The sequence below is a fragment of the Haliotis asinina genome, chromosome 15, assembly GCF_037392515.1.
Source record: "Haliotis asinina isolate JCU_RB_2024 chromosome 15, JCU_Hal_asi_v2, whole genome shotgun sequence".
In the NCBI taxonomy this organism is placed as follows: domain Eukaryota; kingdom Metazoa; phylum Mollusca; class Gastropoda; order Lepetellida; family Haliotidae; genus Haliotis; species Haliotis asinina.
In genome coordinates this window covers 45,226,200-45,247,095 of record NC_090294.1, presented here as the reverse complement: position 1 = coordinate 45,247,095, position 20,896 = coordinate 45,226,200, and the positions used below count along the sequence as shown (strand labels likewise).

Here is a 20,896-nt window from a genome sequence, read left to right as displayed (position 1 = left end):
ATTCCATCAGCCCCAGCAATATTCCATCCATATTCCATCAGCCCCAGGAATATTCCAGCAATAATCCATCAGACCCAGCAATATTCCAGCAATATTCCATCAGACCCAGCAATATTCCAGCAATATTACATCAGACCCAGCAATATCCCAGCAATATTCCATCAGACCAAGCAATATTCCATCAGACCCAACAATATTCCAGCAATATTCCATCAGTACCAGCACTATTCCAGCACTATTCCATCTGCCCCTGCTATATTCCAGCAGCTCCAGCAATATTCAGCAGCCCCAGCACTATTCCATCACCTCTAGCAATATTGCATCAGCTCCAGTAATACTCCATCAGCTCAAGCAAGCATATTTTCCAAATGTGACCCATCGAAACTAATTTCTAATGCATTTTTTTTATTTTCACGTGCTGTAATATTATTTTCCAGATCACGATTGTGGATATTCTATTTCTCTTACATGTCGCGCAAAAATCACTGATGTAAAATTGTCTTGTCTTGTCTTACCTTGGCTTTTACCTATTACGGTAAACGACTAGGAAACCCACGGTGTTTATTCACCCGTAATCTTTACCTTTCACACCTTATCCAATCGACGGCGGTGAATAGACATCACGTGACACGACGGTACTCAGGTGGAGGCTCTGTTGTTCTGCAAGGTGTGTCTATACTTCTCTGGTAAGTGTTGAAATGATTGCATTAGCATATCATGTCATAGTAAGTTATAATACACAAGTGTCTGGCATACAGCAGAGGGCTTTTCATTCAGGATTACATCAGGATTTGTTGTTGACATATGTGGCATTGATAACCTCTGTAGTTCATAGTTTATGTGTCACATATATCTCACACTGATGCCAGTATCGGTCTCTATCATGCAGTAAATGTTTATTTTCATGTTTGGCGATCATAGCTCAGCATAAACGTAACATTTATGTTTGGTAGTTATAGTTTTAAGCTGAAATTGCTTAAAACGGGGAGGTGTTTGAAACAGAAAGTAGAAATGTACAAGGACGACGGTTGTGACCTATTCGTAATCTGAGTAATCTGACCTATGAGGTAAGGTTAATCTCACATCGGCAATATCACAGCTATGTTGTGACGAGTAAAAGTTGTACAATAAACATAAAAACAGTAAATGGACAGTAAGTACTAGAAAATCACAGATATGAATACAAAACTAGCATATAAAACTAAAACATCGCATTTCAGGATGACAATACAATTTAAAACACGCGTTATAGATCGCCAACAATTGAAGGAAGATCACTACACCAGGGACCACAGGATTTTACATTCCGTTTGCTACCCATATGGACCCAACCATGATTTACACCATCCCTTCAGCTGTCAGCACTTTTTCACAATCTTACCCTATAATGAATACTTCCCTAAAATTGAAATGGCATGAATACTGCCGTAAAATTGAAATAGCATGAATACTGCCGTAAAATTGAAATAGCATGATATAACGAGTGTGTATTTGTTTCTATATTTTGTTATTAAGGAAGTAATAATTAGTATTGGGTCACAGTATTTAGTGTTTTGAACATTTAATTATGATGGGTCACATTTTGTTTTAATAGCTGGTCAACACTTTTAGCATTCTGGTTTTCCGGAATTTATCTGCTCCTAATTTGCTATGTGTCTACTTCCGGGAGACTTATTCGAGTGCATTCTACAGTACTGATGATAGTCGTGTGTGCCCGAACTTTCGGGAATGACTGTAGAAATATATAAAAAGGCTGGTTGCCGTGTTGAGGGCGACACTCACACTGACATTCATTTATATTTGCTGGAGTTACTGCCAACACTTGAAATCCCGTCAACGCCTGAATCTACATTATCTGCTGTCGCACCGATTGCTGTGTTGACATTCTGGCGTAGTTGATTCTCTATCCTCTATCACACCAAGACTTTGGTGAGTTTGCTATATTGTATTTTGTGACCCATTGACTTAGATTTTGTCCCTCTTGACTTGTACCTGAAATCTGCATTGTTATATTGACTTGTGACTTTGTGTACCTTATTCTCATTGCATAATAACAGAATTTTGAACGTTTATGACTTGTCTTTGTTCTGTTTTGCTGGTTCACACAGGGATTTCTTACATTGCTGTCACGATAAACAATTAACCGTAACAAAATTGGGGGCTCGTCCGGGATAGAATTCATTTGACATTTGAGACCTTTTGTGAAATATATTCCAAATTTCTGCAATTTTGCAACGGATTAATTGTTGAACCAGCAAAATGGTGTTTGAACTTGAGAAGTTTGTATTGTCCCCTGAGTCTGAGACAATTAGTTGAGGAAGTCAGATTTATTGCAAATTTCTTCACATGTCAAACTTGATGCCAAACCTGCTATGAGGAAATTTCAGATTTTGAAAACAAATTGTGTTGAATCATTATATTGATGAGGGAATTTTTGAAGATGATATTTTGGAAATGGTGCAAGAGGAAGGTTCAGACCAGTTGGAAATGAAAAAAAAATTAGAAATAGAACTAAAAGGGATGGAAATGGAAAAAGAAAAAGAGAGAGAAAAAGGAGAAAGGGAATTGAAAAAGTTTGAGATGGAGAAAGAAATAGCAAGAGAAATAGAACTGAAAAAAAATTGGCAATTGACAGAGAAATTAAGCTGAAAAAACTTCATCAGTCATCAGTCCTTAGATTCTTCCTCATTTGATATTGCAAGGCATGCTAGGCTTGTACCTCCTTTTAATGAGAAAGAAGTAGACAAATATTTTCTACATTTTGAGAAAGTTGCTGAAAATCTCAAGTGGCCTAGAGAGTCATGGACTATGTTATTGCAAACTGTTTTGAAGGGTAAAGCTCAGGATGCTTATTCAGCTTTGTCAGTACAGCAAAGCTCAGATTATGATCTTGTCAAGAGTACACTTTAGAAAGCTTATGAGTTAGTGCCTGAGGCTTATCGTCAAAAATTCAAACATGCTCACAAAAGGGACAATGAGACTTTTGTAGAGTTTGCTGGAGAAAAGGAAACATTGTTTGATAGGTGGTGGGGGTCTAAGGAGGTCACAGATTTTCATAGTTTGAGAGAGTTAGTGTTGATGGAAGATTTCAAGCAGAGTGTTCTTGCTGACCTTAAGACTTATTTGGATGAGTAGTATAGGGAATGGGGGTTCTGGATCACTTTAAAAAAAAGTCTCTACAACGCCTTATTTACTAACTAAGGCTTTGGTGGGGCCCTTAGCTCTTGCTACTATTACCCCTACTATAAAAATTGGTGGTAATACTGTGCCACCGGGATTATCTAATACTGCCTGTTTTACCTCGATGAACCGCCTGGGCTTTTTGTATCCCCTGTTCTATGTACTTTTTTTTCTCATCCTCGCTGATAGCAGACTTACGAGACTTGGATCGAATATCTTGTTTCATTCCGTTATATTTTGTGAGTTCAGAGAGGATTGAACGAAACTCCTCTTCTGAGATCTTGCTGTCAGAGAGTGCCGTGGAAATACGCTCACTCACTGTGTTCAGCTTTGCTTCAGCCAGAACCCTGATCTCGTCATGTTTCAATGCCTTACGATGCAGTCTGCGTGATACCAACTTAAGCGCCAACCCTAACCCCCCTGCTATCCCAGCCGTTATTTCAATACCTAGCACTATAGGTGCAGCCACGATGGTAGCTAACACCCCAACACCTGCCGCCCCTAGTCCTATGCTGGTTGCCATAAGGGTAGTGTCAGCCCCGTCCACGATATTGAAAGCTCTATGGTACTTTTTATATAGTGCTTTCCGCGTGTCACGGTCTTGTTCTAGTTGGCGTTTCACATCACATAACTGCCTCAAGCGGAACCCATCTACGGTTTCCAGCGTCTTTGCTACTTCCTCTACGACTGGGTACAGGCCCATCCTATAATATATATTTTGAAAGATATTTTAATTGGGTTTCAGTTAATAGTCTATCAATGAAGTCTACAAGTTCTAGACTACTAGTCAGGGTAATAGGTGAGAGGCTAATAGACTTTCCTGTTGTAATAAAAACCCCACTGAGGCTTATTAAGCGGTTTATAGGACCCGTGGTATCCTGTTGTATAACAATACGACAATATTGGTCTAGGTGTTCTTCATACCAGTGTATTGACACCCCAGGTAAAAATTGGTGTACTCTTGAGGTGTTTTCATTGTCTAAATAAAAGAAGACTTCTATGATGAGTGTGAAAGGGGAGAATATTCTACCAACAAGATCTTTGCCATAAGGATTATTGCTAAATGTTAATTTATTTTTTGCTCCAGACTTTAACCTATTTTTTTCGGTATCAGTAGTTTTCGTGGGTACTAATTCATCCGGAATGAAATCCCCGAACCAGATACCGTTGTTCCTAATCTTAGTGATATACCACGTATCTGCGTCTATTGTGATATAAGGTGAGGCGAGTGTTAAGTTGATCAGCCATTTGGGCTCTTTTAAATCTGATAACGACACCCGTCTGTACACGTTGTCTTTGAAGTGCAGGATATATAAGGTGTCTTCCTCACCAGGCTGATCGAATCCCTCCGTATCTCCTAGGTCGTTAAGCGTAGTGTTGGGACGATGACTGGTCATTATTATACTATTACGATATAATTTCCAACTGGTTTTCTGATAATAATTCAGGGGTGAACTTCATACCCATGAAGTGTATGTTGTCAGGCAGGAAGATCTTGGTTAGTGATATCTTGTTTTCCACGATCACGTTGACCCCCTGCAGACTGGTGTTGGAGCCGACACCCACCCGCACGTAAACGTTGCAAACTTGATACTGGTGTCGTTTCCCCCACCCGAGTTTGATCCCCTTCACGATCTCGACATCATTCCCCGATGGTTCCCCTAGGTAGACTTTGATGATCAGTGTTGAGTTTGCCGGTAGACTCTCTAGTATACTGACCACGCCTTCGAATTCAGACACCAACTGCAATGTCACATTTTGTATGGTCGGTTTACTCGATAGCATGTGGGCTGCCATAGTGTCGAGTGGGCTGACGACTACGCTACGTCTCTGAGTTGGGACGTAAGCCACGAGCAGGGTTCCATTGTTCACGACTTTGTTTAGGTGGTTGTCTTTGTTATCCGTGAATACGTAGTGGGAGCCGAGCCTAATATTGAGAAACCAGTCGTCGTTATCGGGTAACAACACCCACTTGTCATCTTCGGTGAAGACGAGCATATATGGCTTGTTTCGGGCGACGGTAGTGCTCTCAACATCGTCTAAGTCGAACAGTTTACACCCGAACGATGGGTATATTATCCAGTTATTACCGGTGTTGACAAGGGCGTACTTAGTGTTGACTGTTGCTCTTGTGGTATCTACTATATCACTTAGGGTTCCACCGGAGGTGACTTCAACGCGTTTGTAAATGTTGTTTTTCAGTTGCAAGGCGTACGATTTACCATCTACTCCGGGAGCGTCGAAACCGCGCGTGTCTCCGAGGTCGGAGATCCCGATATTGACGCATTTTTTCACTCCGGGCCCTTGTGCGCTGGTCATTTTACGTGAAGCGTTAAGCTGAGGTATCCTATATTTACAGGATTATGATTTATATCTAACACCGATATTATCAGCTCAGGTATGTTGCCCTGGGTTAATCTCTTATACTGCCGTGGTGAAAACGACTCGGTTCTACCATCGTTGTATTTCTCAGTTTTCACCGGCACTGCTCTCAGTATAGTGGAAGGGTGACCTCCTTGAATGTTGTACGTTGTGCTCACCTGACCGAGATGAATGTACAGCTCTCGGTACGGTACTAGATCGGGTAACTTCGTGCCTGTGACGGTTGTTGTTGGTTTTATTTCGTCAGGAGATATACCGAGTATCCTCGCTAATGGTCGGCCGAGCCTCAAGGGGTTTCTTCCGTTGTTGATTAACACCACTGTACCGTTTGAGTCGTTCATGTTGAGTTCGGCTCCCAGGGGTTTGAAGACCTCGTCGTTTAGAGAGCACACGCTGTAGTAGCCGTCAGTTATCTGACTGCGAGTTCCACTGACGAACAGCTTATTGTTGCTGGCGTTGATGTTAGTCCATTGCGGTAGGTAGGTGATATCGCAGAGTGCGACTTCGATTTGGCCTGACGTGTTATCGATCGCGTGCGTCAGCTGAACGGCCTCACCGCTCGTTATTCCTGGAAGTGTTATGTACATATTATAATATATAAATTATATATTATAATATGGACTTAGCACACTTGAAAATCGTGGTGGTAGATAGTACGGGATTTAAAACAACCTTTATTAATATCTTTGAAAACTATATCGTGACCGTTAATAACGCGCAGGCGGTGGTAAACTGGAATCAAAACCCAATGCAGTTTTGGCAGAACCAACTCAACTTTGCTGTGTGGTGTCCGACGACAGGGTCGGGTGTGACACTAGACTACGGTATAGACGAACTGAGTAAGGCAGTCATTTTGTTTCATATTTATTATCAAACGAGACGAATATTGAAGGAAATAAGTGCTCCTCTTCCCCAAGATAAAGCGTGGAGTATGACGAATAACCCCTATGATAAACGCGCTTATGAACGTGTTTGTGGGGAGTTTGAGATTCCAACGAATAAAGACTTTCGCCTTCCTGGTGTGAACCATGGTCTCGGTATAGTTTACGTGTACTTCTACAGGTCCGGAACATATATAGCCGGTTCTGCAGATGGTACATACAACCCACACCGTCATACATTTACAGGCCCCACAACGAATGAACAGATCCATGTCAGCTACATAAAGCAAACCAATCCTGATGCAGCCACAGCCTGGACTAAAATGATCTCAAAAACATCGAAAGAATTCACTCGTGCTGGTACAATACGCTTGAATGACTCGATTCGAACGTACGTGTGGGCGCTGTTGGGTGCGCAGTCGATGACGCGTTCCAACATCCTCGGTAAGGGAACTGCTTACGACGCTCAGAAACAGTTCGTTGCCAACGTTGAGGATGCTATCAATTCTCCAGTTGATCTCCCGCGGGCCATCGCCCGTTACCAAAACGTGTTAGAATACGCCAGATCGAAAGTCAATTACGTGTTCGGCGTGGGGCTGTACATGGCTCCGAGTGATATGGAACTGAGAGTAAAAAAAGTGGTGGGTTATAACAACAAAATAGTCATAGCCACGGCGGATCAAAAGTTGGGTATCAACCCCGATATTAACACCCCCTATATCCCACACATCCCACCACGTGAAACGGGTATAGTGGCGCCGCCCCCTGAGTCTAAAGTTCAACCAACACCACAGGAGGTGGCCCCCCCATATTCAGGCCTCCAATCAGCAGCACATCGATAGTAAAACGGCCCTGGTGGTTGGGGGGGTAGCTTTGGGGCTTATTTGGTTAAAAATTTCTTAGCCGCTACGTACACCAGACCCGCCACGGCGACGATGGCTGCCCACAGGTTTTGACTGAGCCACGTGGCAGTTTTAGCCAGAGCGCCCAACAACCACGAGACGATGCTACCCAGGATGCCGGGAAGGGCTTCGGCGGCTTTACCAGCCAGTTTAGCTAGGCCTTCCCCGAGTTTTTTTATCCAGTCTTTAACACCCCCACCGCCGCCGGCAGGTGTGGGGGGAACTCCCACAGTACCCCCTGTCAGTGACACCACCAGGGTTGATATGATGAAACCCAATGCAGTCAGAATGCTGGCGATGGTGATCCCTTGCTCCCGGAACAATATCCGAATCCTGTCTGCTAACGTGGTGTCTCGGTGGAGGACTTGATTGATGGTTTCCCGTATACGGCTGACCTGGGATCGAAGCTTTTCTTTGAAGGAGGATGCTGTCTCCAGCCAGACCTTCTTTTCCTCTTCCAAATTACGTATTCGTTCCTCGATGGTGGCTTTCATAGACTCGTCCTCAGTTTCACCGAGTTTGCCCTTTTCATAGTCGATGTGGCCGTCTATCTCACTCACTTTGGCCGTGCTTTTCCAGAGCTGTCCATGAAGGGTTTGCATCAACCGGTCCAACCCCCGCAGTTCCCGAACGGTAAATTCGAGCCCCGGGAAGGGCTCGTTCTCGTAGTCGACCAACAAGTTATTAATATCATAAGTCATGTTTTGATCTGATGTGGCGTCCCTGATGTCTTGCAGACCTTGACGGACCTTCGGAGGAAGCTTAGGTCGCGCGCCACCGTACTCTATGAAACCTAGTTCATCGTGGATCAAGTCACTCCCATGTCGACTGCCCAGTGTTGATAAAGCAAGCGGTTCTCTCGTGCGTTTCTTCACGAGATCGATCTCCGGGTGAGCCTTCAAACGCAGCGTGCCATTGCTATCGAAGGTAAACTTGGAATAGTCCCTTCCCAACGGCTTGAGTTTGGATTAATTTTCAATTGCGTTGTAATAATCGTCGACGGCGCCCTTCATGAGTGTGCCACCTAGCGAGAATGAGGTCTCCTGGTCATCATCGAATGCCTGGGCACTATCGCCCCGTATATCATCCATAGGTATGTCTTCAGCCATTATTTAGTACTAAAAATATATTTCATTTATATATAACAATGTACGGCAGAAAATTAGATCCTTTCAGAAGATTGAGAGAGCCATTAGGAGCCAGAGCCGTGCGCCAGTCGGTGACCATCACCAACAATCCCAGCAAGATAGACCAGACGCAAACTCTGCTGGTTAGATTTCCAAACCTTGGTGAGAATGACCTCATTGTACCAGGCACTGTTCGACTGGCGTTCAATATCACGTTGACCTCCGACAATGACAAACGCGAGCTAGTGCGGAACGTGGGTCGAGCTATCATCAAGAAAACGACCGTCAAGATCAGCGGTAACGAGGTGCTGAGCATCGACGACAGCGACGTGTTTCACTGCTACGGGGATCTCTGGAAAAGCGAAGGAGAACGAGTCAATGATGTGTACCAGGGCATCAGCAAATCAACCCGGTCACGCATAGGGTATGCCTTCACGCCAGACCAGCTAGACAAGCTATCGGACGGTGAAAAGGCCATCGCTCGAGCATACGGGAATCGATTCTGCGTGCCGCTCGACTTCGAGTTGTCACGGGACACGCGCCGTTTTACCAGGCCGCGCTGGGTGATAGGCTCGAATACGAGCTCACGTTTAACGACTATAGCAAAGTAGTGCGTACGCCGAACAGTGATGAGGCCAGTTATGCCATAGACAACATCTCTCTGGAGTTCGACATGGTCACTAGCCCGGAGCTGGCCAGGCAGGTTCGAAGCCAGTACTCTGGGAAGATGGCTATCCTGTACGATCGCGTACTGAGGCATAGATCAGTCGTGCGAAATAAGAGCGACACTGTGTGGAATATCAACCTGAACGTGCCGGCGCGATCGATGAAAGGTATCCTGGTCGTCCCCGTGGAGGATTACGAGCCATTCCGGAGGGACAGCGAGAAGTTTTTCAACCCCGAGATTGAAAAGGTGGAAGTGACCATCGAGGGCGTGCCCAACCAGCTGTTCAGTCATGGTATGAGACCACACCAGCAGTGGGATGAGATAAAAAAGCTACCAGTGGGGGATTACATAACAAAGGACCTGGACCTCGGCTCCATGCAGATCGGTGAATACCTGACCACCAAGTACGCCCTATGGTTGGACATGCGATCCACGGATGATGATAAACTGCACGGTAGCGGGCGTCGTATAGATAACGGCAGCGAAGGGATAACCATCCAGATTACTAAGAAGGCTCAACCCGCTGGTAAGTTGAAATTATATCTGTACGTTATTATGGACGCGCAACTTAATATAGACAATGGGAGATTCGTGCAAGCCATCTACTGACCTCCACCTCCCCACTGACCCACACTGCGCCATAGTGTGCGGGCAGACTGGATGTGGGAAGACCGTTTTCGTCTTGGATATGTTGGAGGGTTACTACAAGGATGTGTTCGATAACATCGTTATCATGTGCCCTACTCTGAGCATGAATAAAACGTACGCGCGACCTTGGGTGATGACGGACCCGGACGTACACAAAATCGACCCTGGAACACGCCTGCAGGACTGGTTGAAAGCTCTTCACGAGAAATTTAAAGGGGAACCGACGCTGTTCATACTGGACGACTGCAGCGCTAATCGCGAGATAACAAAAAAGAGAGACATGCTATCGTACCTGGCCTTCTCCGGCCGGCATGCAAATCACAGCGTCTGGGTGCTAACGCAGAAGTTCAACTCGGTGTTGAAAGACCTCAGGGAGCAGACGAGATGGGTGGCCTTATTTCACTGCAAGGACAGGGATTCGTTCGAGGAGTGTTTGAGAGAGAACGATGTGATGAGCAAATTAGAACGGGAACGGGTGAAGAAACAGCTCGCTGAAACTAAACACACTAAGCTCGTGCTCAAGACCGACCAACCAGTAGCATATAGGGTGTGCTAAAGCTAAGCAAAGCTAAGCAAAGCTAAGCTAAAGCTAAGCAAATGCTAAGTATAGCTATGATATTTGAAGTGTTTGTCGTGTGCAACTTAACCTTCATTTCTCTGTGTTTTGTCTGCATCGGGTATTATATAGTTAAAACTAAATCTTACTTGTTATATTATAAGATGGAGTGTGAGGAATTGCTCGAACAATTGTTGGTACCTGGGGTAGTGGATGATGACAAGCGAGAGAAACTGGTGGCGTTGGCTGTTGGCGGCAAAGCCAAACATTACTTTGGAGACTACACTCCGGATAAAATTCACAAAATGTCAGCCGAAGAAATCGATAAGCTGTACGCTAGATACGAGTCCCGGCTCGGAGCAGAAATGACAAAGACAATAGGATCGGCTATGACCCAGATATACACTGGTATTGTGTCATACTTCCTTCCCATTCCACCAAAGCGCCGACTTTACCTGTGGGAAGACCTCGAGAAAGACCCTTTTATCGAACACGCCGTGAGCTCTATCAGCTGCGAGCTGTACCACAAATATGGCATGTTGTTGGCTCCAGTGACGGCGGCGATTATCACGGCAAAGCATTGTCAATTTGAGAGAAAAAATAATAATAATAGTATAGATGGATGCTGCTCCCGAGGTGACGGTGGGGGTACCCCCCACAGTGAGGGAAACCCCTCCCGAGGTGACGGTGGAGACCAGGGAAACAGTAACCAGGCAGAAGAATCCTAAGAGAGTAGCTGCCGGTAAAAAACGGTGGTGTAACCAACATAAAATTATCAACCCCCGACTGTTGTTGGCTGTAGGTGCTGCCGTGGTTATAACATGGTTATACGTGGGAGTACCCCCCAACAGTGAGGTGGTACCCCCCAACAGTGAGGTAACCCCCACTGTCGACCCGCATATCATGTTATAATTTTAATATTTTTATATCATATACATAATGTCTGAGGGGAAAACGTTCGTCAACGACGCATACCACGCCACAGTGGTCGCCAGTCTAGCCGTAGGGTACGCTCGGTTGACTAAAATGGTGCTTAAACAACCAACTATCAAGCTAGATTTCAACCTGCAGGATATGGGTATGCTCATAATGAACCTTGGTATGGCGATGGCTACAAAAGACATCCTAGTAAAACAAGGGATAATACCTGAAAATATAATGAAATAAATATAGGATGGCCACGATAGCTATGATGGTCGGTGGGGCGTTAGTGAATGCCCTGGCATTTTCCGGGAGTAATTTCCTCTTCTCGAAACTACGAGATGACCACGCGGCTGAAATACAGGAAGAAAGGAAGCGGCACGATCTCGCTACTGAGAAATTACAAAAGGCACAGGCCGAGTACGCTAAAAAACGCCTCCAGAGGATCGATTTTATTAACGAACAACTCCAGCGTGAAAACCATGCCGTTCAAACATTCAACGATGTCGATGAAGCAATGAAAGAATACTACCTACTAACTGGTAAACGATTGGAACCGCTCAATAAACCCACACTCGCTCAGTACTACACACCATCCAAGGGACAAATGAATCGTGAACTGGGCTTCATAGTGTTGGGTATAGCAGCTACTGCGTTGGTTGCAAAGCAATTAAATTAAAATACCCATATAAGTAAACATGAGACCCGCTCCATACCAATGTGAATACATACTTATGGGGAAGACCGAGGTCTGTGGTAGGAAATGCAGGACTAGGTTCTGTTGTTTCCATATGGGAAGTCCTAACTACACGTGTTCTGTGTGTGGTATCGGGGTTAAAGGGCACTACTGTCTATGTAAAGCTCACGGAGTGAACGTAGTCAGACATCAACTCATCTACGAGAATAAAAAGGGCTACATAAAAGAACGTAGGCGACTGCTCAAGATAGACTCCAATTAGAGATTATACACACCTACGTATAGCTATGTCTGTGGGAATTGAGATCGAATCTCTAGTTAAAAACATATTCAAAGATGAACTGGCCTTATGGGGAAGCTTCAGATTTAAGGTAATATTGGACGTGGTATGGATTAAAGAGGGTGTTAAGTATACTCGCCCCTTCGAATGGGAGCAGGATATCGCGACTCAATTCCAAATAGAACGTTTTTCAAGTATAAGGGAATACATACACAACTTCAAGGAATACTATGTCCAACAGTGCGAGTAGTGGATTGAAACAGCCACACTATATATTTTACCAGGTACGTGGGACGATTTGACAGAATTACTAGAATTGGACCCGACTACCCGAGTTTGGTCTCTTTCATAAACGTCTGCTTCAAGGAATACTGGATTGAAATATTTTTTTTTGTGTGGACCAATTAGACATTGGTTATGTTAGGTGTAAACACTATGACTACTGTACGCGAGCTTAAGCGGGTCGCAAAACAGAGAGGTGTGATCGGGTATTCTCGAATGCGGAAGTCAGCATTGTTGAGATTACTAGGTTTAGAAGCCCCTACGGTAAAACAATTAAAAGCTCAAGCAAAACAGCTTGGATACACGGGTTATTCAAAACTGGGGAGAGCCGGGTTAGTCAAATTGTTATCACATACCCCCGTAGCACGTCCCACTGTAAAACAACTGAAAGCCGAGGCACACGATTTGGGTTTAGGCGGGTATTCCCGTATGAGGAAACCACAGCTTTTAGAATTATTACGACAAAATAGAGCTATTGACCTACAGTTCGTGCGCACTGAGCGTGCTGTAGGCAACTATTTGAGAGGTTGGCACATGCACGTTGATAGAAACATAGACATTACAGATATCAAGCCTCTGATAGCTGATAAGGTCAACCAGGAACTAAATAACCTAGGAAGTATCAAGTTTCAGATCACAGTGAAAATGTCGCTCGATAAGCAGGTTGGGGACCTCACTGAGTATGTTCAGCCTTACTTCCGAGGTAAACAAGAGGTCGTCACACATACAGAGACCATTGACACATCAATCGATACCAGTTTTCAGCAGATACGAGAATACCTAGAACGCTACACACACTTGGGGTCCGGGTGGGCTGTAGATAAAATCGATAATGTCTATCTAGACATAGCTAACTACGTGCCATTCAGAGGCGGGTCATACCTAGCCTTGCCCCCCTACTATAGGAACAAACATGCCATAGTAAACGTTAAGAATAGAGGAAACGATTGCCTGAGGTTAGCTATCAGGTCAGCCTTATTTCCAGCTGGCACTAATTCAGATAGGCTTTCTAGCTATCCCCAAGACGATGGGCTCAACTGGGATGGTATAGATGAACCCACCCCCATATCCCAGATCACTAAAGTAGAAAAACAGAATAATCTGGCTATAAATATCTTTGGGCACGAAGGTAACACAACAATAGTACACAGGGTCAGCTGGGTGAAGGATCGCCAAGTTATCAATATATTCATGATCCAGCGAGGTGACAAGTATCACTACACATGGATAAAACACTTTAGCAGGCTGTTGTATGACCAATCGGCACACAGAGGAAAGACCCACTTCTGTGAACGATGCCTACATGGCTTCACATGAGCTGATTTATTAGAATCCCACCGGGAGGATTGTCAAGGTGTGGGGCAGACGGCCATACGAGTCCACATGCCTAAGGAAGGTGATAATATCCTAAAATTCAGTAACCACAAGAACCAAATGTCTGTGCCTTATATCATATACGCCGACTTCGAAGCCTTGGTGGCTGCCGCCGGCGAGGTTCCCAGTGGTAGCTTTACCCACAAAACACAAGAGCATAAAGCCTGTGGGTTTGGATACATTGTCGTCCGTTGTGACGGGGAAACGAAAGCTCCGGTAGTGTATAGGGGCAATGACGCGGCTGAAAGGTTTCTAAAGTGTTTGCAGGAGGAAGAAAAAATTATTAGGAATGCATTGTATAGAATCGCTCCCATGCGTATGACCCGAGTCGACAGGCTAGCTCACACTAGTAGCACTAACTGTCACGTGTGTGACTCACCACTTAACGGTGATTCGGTGAGAGATCACTGCCACATAACTGGTAAGTATAAAGGCGCCGCTCACAGCGCGTGCAACCTCAAGCTTAAAATCAACCCTAAGACAATAAACATCCCCGTTGTCTTTCACAACTTGAGAGGGTACGACTCACACTTGATCATGCAGGCCATCACGAAAATCGATGGTAATATAACGTGCATCCCCAACAACATGGAGAGATACATCTCCTTCAGCTTAAAAGGACTTAGGTTCATTGACTCGTTTCAGTTCCTCCTGTCGTCACTCGACAGTCTGGTCAAGGCCAACAATACCTTCCCTATCACCGATCGATACACAGACGCCGAGACTAGACCCCTGCTTATGAGGAAGGGTGTGTACCCCTATGAGTACATGAATAGTTGGGTCAAGTTCACCGAGACCAGACTACCCCCTATTGACTGCTTTTATAGCAAGCTGAATGAGGCGTCCGTCTCACGAGATGATTACTCGCACGCGACTAACGTATGGAATAAACTGGGTTGTAAGAACCTGGGTGATTATCACGACCTGTACTTGAGGACAGATGTACTGCTGTTAGCCGACGTGTTTGAGACGTTTAGGCGAACGTGTTTCAAGCAGTATAAACTCGACCCCGCATGGTATTACACCAGCCCAGGTCTGTCGTGGGACGCCTTGCTTAAAAAGACCGGAGTTAATTTGGAATTGCTCACATTGAGAAAGGCTTGCGAGGTGGGATTTCCATGGCATCCAAACGATACGCGAAAGCAAATAATCAATACGTGAAAGGTTACGATCCTAACAAGCCAACCAATCACATTCTCTACCTCGACGCAAACAACCTGTACGGCTGGGCCATGAGCCAGTATCTACCTACAGGGGGATTCGAATGGGTACCCCACGTTGATGTTATGGGGGTTGCACCAGATTCGAACAAAGGGTATATCCTCGAGGTTGACTTAGAGTATACCAAGGAATTACACACATCACACAACAGCTACCCCCTGGCCCCCGAACGTATGAGGGTTAACCCAGACTGGATGTCTGAGTACCAACATAACTTGTTAGGTGGGCGTGTGACAGACGTTGAAAAACTCGTTCCTAACTTAATGAATAAGACCAAGTACATCGTTCACTATCGCAACCTACAGCTGTACCTGTCGTTGGGTATGAGGCTGACCAAAATACACAGGGTGCTCATGTTCGACCAGAGCCCATGGATGGAGCCCTACATCAGAATGAACACAGACCTACGAAAAAAAGCCACCAGTGATTTTGAGAAAAATCTCTACAAGCTCATGAACAACTCGGTGTTTGGTAAGACTATGGAGAACCTGAGGAAACGCGTGACCGTGAAGCTGGTTCGGTCGAGTGAGGAAGACAAGCTCAGGAGATTGATAGTCAGTCCGGCATTCAACCGTAGTAAGATATTCACAGACAACCTGATTGCCCTACACATGAAGAAAAGCCACATAAAATTCAACCGGCCTGTTTACGTGGGGATGAGCATCCTCGATTTATCCAAACACCTGATGTACGACTTTTACTACAACGAGCTCAAGAAACAGTACGGCGACAGGTGTGAAGTGCTGTACACTGACACGGATTCCCTGCTGTTAGAAATTCGAACCGAGGACGTGTACGAGGACATGAAAAAACACCTCGATTTATACGACACCAGCGACTACCCTAAGACCCATACCATACACAGTACGGTAAATAAAAAGGTCCTAGGTAAGATGAAGGACGAGTGTGCTGGCATGCCCATAGCCGAGTACATAGGTTTGAGACCTAAGATGTACTCCATACTGAAAGCCGACAATAGTGAGATCCGGAAGGCTAAGGGGGTTAAGAAGTATGTGGTGAAACAACACATCAAACACGCCAGATTCAAGGAAGCCCTGTTCAAGACCCGTACCTTTAGGCATAAAATGAACACACTTAGAAGTGATGGACATAAGATATACGGACTGACTATAAACAAGACGTCCCTGTCGCCCATGGACCCGAAACGTTGGATAGCTATTGATGGGATAAACACATACGCGTATGGACATGAAAAAATTTGAGGCTATTTACTACAGCCCGCGTGGGTACTGGAAAGGAGCTAGCGCAGTAGATAAGCTAGCTAAACTAGCGCGAGTACCCCCGGAGGAAGCCAAAGCATGGCTTGAAAAACAAGCCCTGTGGCAGATCTATTTGCCGGCACCACGCTACGTGCCTAGAAGGAGGTTCGGTATTAACATACCTAATAGCGTTCACCAGGCAGACCTACCCCACGACAAGAGGTACAAGTATGCCTTAACCGTAGTGGACGTAGCCAGTCGTTACAAGGAAGCCGAACCCTTGACCACGAAAGATTCGGCCCAGGTAGCCAGAGGATTCGAACGCATATACAAACGCAGCCCGCTGACGTGGCCAACAGAGCTGCAAGTTGACCCCGGACGGGAGTTCATGGGTGCCGTGTCACAACTGCTAGCCAAACACGATACAAAGGTCAGGCGTGGCACGGCCGGAGCCCATCGCAGCCAAGCCATAGTTGAGAGATTTAATAGGACTTTGGCTGAGCGCTTGTTCGGCCATCAGTATGCTAGGGAGATGGCCACCCCTGGAAAACGATCGACTGAATGGGTCACGAGGTTACCCAAGGTGGTGTCAGCAATCAACCATGAAGTCACCCGTCTCACCGGTAAGAAACCGGCAGACGCTATCAAACTAAAATCAATAGTTGCAGAGTCGGCCGCTCCATTGTGTGGGAAGGAGAAACAGATACCAGATAGGGCCCTAGTGAGGTATCTATACCAGCCGGGGGAACACGAGGGTGATAGCCGTAAGCGGGCCACCGATCCTATATGGTCAGTCAAAACTTACAACATAGATAAAGTGGATATGAAAGCCGACGAACCTAACTTATACTACTTGAGGGATGGGCCGGGTAGGGGGTTTGTAAGAGAAGAATTATTGATCGTACCGTACGGCACAGTGTTACCTCCAACACACGTTAAGTAGTAGGGGTAATAGTAGCAAGAGCTAAGGGCCCCACCAAAGCCTTAGTTAGTAAATAAGGCGTTGTAGAGACTTTTTTTGAAAGTGATCCAGAACCCCCATTCCCTATACTACTGGATGAACAAAACGTTGATGACTTACATAAGGCAGCAATGTTGGCAAATGATTATTGTTTGACTCACAAGAGTTCTTTTAAGTCTCCGGGTCAAACAAAGTTTTCTGGCCAAAAGGGCTTTTCCTTTTCCTTTTCCAGAACATGCAGGTTACAGTGGTGTTAGAACAGGTTCAAATTCTAGTGGCAAACAGTCACATACTTTTCAGTCTAAGCCTAAGACTACCAGTCGTTCTGATCCTGTTTGTGCCTATTGTAAGAAGCCAGGTCATTTAGTGTCTGCATGTTACAAACTCCAGTTGAAAAATCAGGCTACAGGTTCCCCAAATGCTTTTGTGTCCATCGCACCTAAGCCTTTCTTTCCAGGTGGTTCTGAGGAGAGTTTTGTCTGTGAGAGTAAGTCTCCAGATTCTGTAGTTCGGAAGGAGTCTTTGCCCTTTGTGTATAGGGGTTCAGTGTCACTTAATTTCCAGGTATTTTTCCCTCTTGTGCAGTGACTCATTCAATGTCGAAAGGCAATTCTTCCAAGACTTCTTTGCTGAATGATACCATTTATAATTTGTCAGGTACTTTTATGGATCATTCTTTGTGTGAGGTGGAGACAGAGGACTTATCTTCAGAGAGTAGAGTCCCTTCAGGACTTATTGATAAGTCAGATAGTTTGTCAGGTGGTGAACATGTTCTTTCCAGAGAGCAGATTATTAGTGCACAGGGTAAGGATGTTGAAGTGCAGAAGTTGGCTAGTAAGGCGGTTTCTTTTGAGGAGGTTAGCAAGGTTCCAGTTTGCTATAACTACAAGGATGGTGTTCTGATGAGGAAATATAGGTCGCCGGATGTTCCTGCGGAGGAAGAATGGAAATTGTACCATCAAATTGTGGTACCGAAATTATTTCGAAAACATGTACTTTCATTGGCACATGACACCTGGTCGTCGTAAACAAAAGAGAGTGTGTCATGTCAACATGATTAAGAAATATCATGACAGGTTAGAAACCAAACATGTCAATTGTATTGCCACACTCTCCCCGGTTACTGATTGTACTAAAGACAATTGTGAAAATGTTGAGAACATTGATGATTGTGTTAGCAATGTGAAGTTTGATGATCTTAGTGATAATGTTTGACCAAAGTTGAGAAATTCTGATGTGTTAGCTCACCTGGATGAGAAACCTGGATCAGATTTATCCCCTGCGCAGAAAGTTCAGATGTCAGATTTGATTTATGAGTTCTCTCACTTATTTTCTGATGTGCCTTGTCGAACTGATGTTGTTAGCCATGATATAGATGTAGGTGATGCTGTGCCTGTAAAACAACACCCATATCGGATGAATCCAGTGAAGCGTGAAATTCTACAGAAGGAGGTGAAATACATGCTGGACAATGACATTATTGAACCCAGTGACAGTCCGTGGAGTTCACCATGTGTTCTTGTGCCGAAGAGTGGAGGTGGTTGGCGCTGCTGTGCTGACATGAAAGCTGTCAATGCACTCTCATGAACTGACTCGTATCCTATTCCAATAGTGGACGATTGCATTGATCACATTGGTCAAGCCAGGTATATAAGTAAGTTTGACTTACTGAAGGGCTTCTGGTAGATTCCACTTGCAGACCGTGCAAAGAAAATATTGGCATTCGCTACGCCAGATGGACTGTATCAATACAAGGTGATGCCGTTTGATTTGAAGAACGCTCCAGCAACATTCCAGAGACTCGTCAACAATGTCACATCAGGTTTTGATCGTGTCAAGGCTTACATGGATGATGTCGTCGATTACATGGAGTGGGATTACCATCTTAAAAGGACTCGTGCTTTCTTCGAAAGACTGTCTGAGGCGAAGTTGACAGTGAATTTCCCCAAGTGTGAATTCGGGAAGACACAAGTGGAATTTTTAGGGCATGTTGTAGGGCACGGCCAGGTACAACCAGTTCATGCTAAAGTTGAGGCAATCGTACATTTTTCAGTACCTCAAACTAAGAGACACCTCATGAGATTCTTGGGTATGGCTGGCTATTACAGAAAGTTTTGTCAAAACTTCTCAGATGTTGTATTTCCACTTACTAACCTTTTGGGGAAAAAGGTAAAATTTCAGTGGGATAGCAGTTGTCAGATTGCATTTGAAAAAGTCAAAGCCGTACTCATGAATTCTCCAGTATTGCAGGCACCTAATTTTGAGAAAGCATTTAAGTTGCAAATTGATGCAAGAGATGTTGGTGCAGGTGCTGTCCTTATTCAAGAGGATGATTCAGGGATTGAACATCCAGTTTGATATTTTTCAAAGAATTTTGACAAGCACCAAAGAAATTATTCTACCATTGAGAAAGAGACATTAGGTCTTTTGTTAGCTTTACAGCATTTTGAAGTGTACATTAGTACCACCACTTTGCCGATTGAAGTTTTTACTGATGACAATTCCTTGACTTTTCTTCACAAAATGAAGAACAAGAATCAAAGACTTATGAGGTGGAGTTTGACCTTGCAAGGGTTCAATCTTGTGATCAAACACATTAAAGGCAAAGATACTGTTTGTGCTGATGCACTTTCCAGGGTGTAAATGTTTGATGGCTTGATGATGCTGTATGTATGTATCTACATTTTGTCATTGTAATTTTGCAAGAAGTTTGCCTATTACTCATATTATTACATGTCATGTTATGTTATTATTCCTATAATTGTAACTTTCTTTTCCTCAAAGGGGAGATGAAGTAATAATTGTTATTGGGCCACAGTGTGTAGTGTTTTGAATATTTAATTATGATGGGTCACATTTCGTTTTAATAGCTGGTCAACATTTTTAGCATTCTGGTTTTCCGGAATTTATCTGCTCCTAATTTTCTATGTGTCTACTTCCGGGAGACTTATTCGACTTATTTGAGTCATTCTACACTGTTGATGATAGTCGTGTGTGCCCGAACTTTCGGGAATGACTGTAGAAATATATAAAAAGACTGGATGCCGAGTTGAGGGCATCCTCGATATCTCCAGGGTATACGTTCCGATAAGTCTCCACTATACCCTGGATGCATCTATGGCTTGGTCCGAAAATTTTATTACCTCCCTTTACTGGCTCGCATCTGGATAAAAAGTCAGCCAAGGGAGGTAATACATTTATCAGGCTTAGCCGTAGATGCGTCCAGGGACTTATCGGAACGTATGCCCTGGAGATATCGAGGATGTGTTGAGGGCGACACTCACACTGACATTCATTTATATTTGCTGGAGTTACTGCCAACACTTGAAATCCCGTTAGCACCTGAATCTACATTATCTGCTGTCGCACCGATTGCTGTGTTGACATTCTGCCATAGTTGACTCTCTCTCACACCAAGACACCGGTGAGTTTAGGTGAGTATATTGTATTTTGTGACCCATTGACTTAGATTTTGTCTCTCTTGACTTGTACCTGAAATCTGCATTGTTATATTGACTTGTGAGTTTGTGTACCTTATTCTCATTGCATAATAACAGAATTTTGAACGTTTATGACTTGTCTTTGTTCTGTTTTGCT

At 44.5% G+C, this 20,896-nt stretch overlaps 1 protein-coding gene across 1 annotated transcript in view; it reads left to right on the top strand.

Moving 5' to 3' along the window:
- The first annotated feature begins 628 nt into the window (after positions 1-628).
- LOC137265753 (uncharacterized) overlaps positions 629-20,896 on the top strand; it is a 34,634-nt gene continuing 14,366 nt past the window's right edge. The window contains exon 1 of the mRNA XM_067801202.1: positions 629-686. The gene's annotated coding sequence lies outside the window, so the exon portion shown is untranslated. The remainder of the gene's footprint in view (positions 687-20,896) is intronic.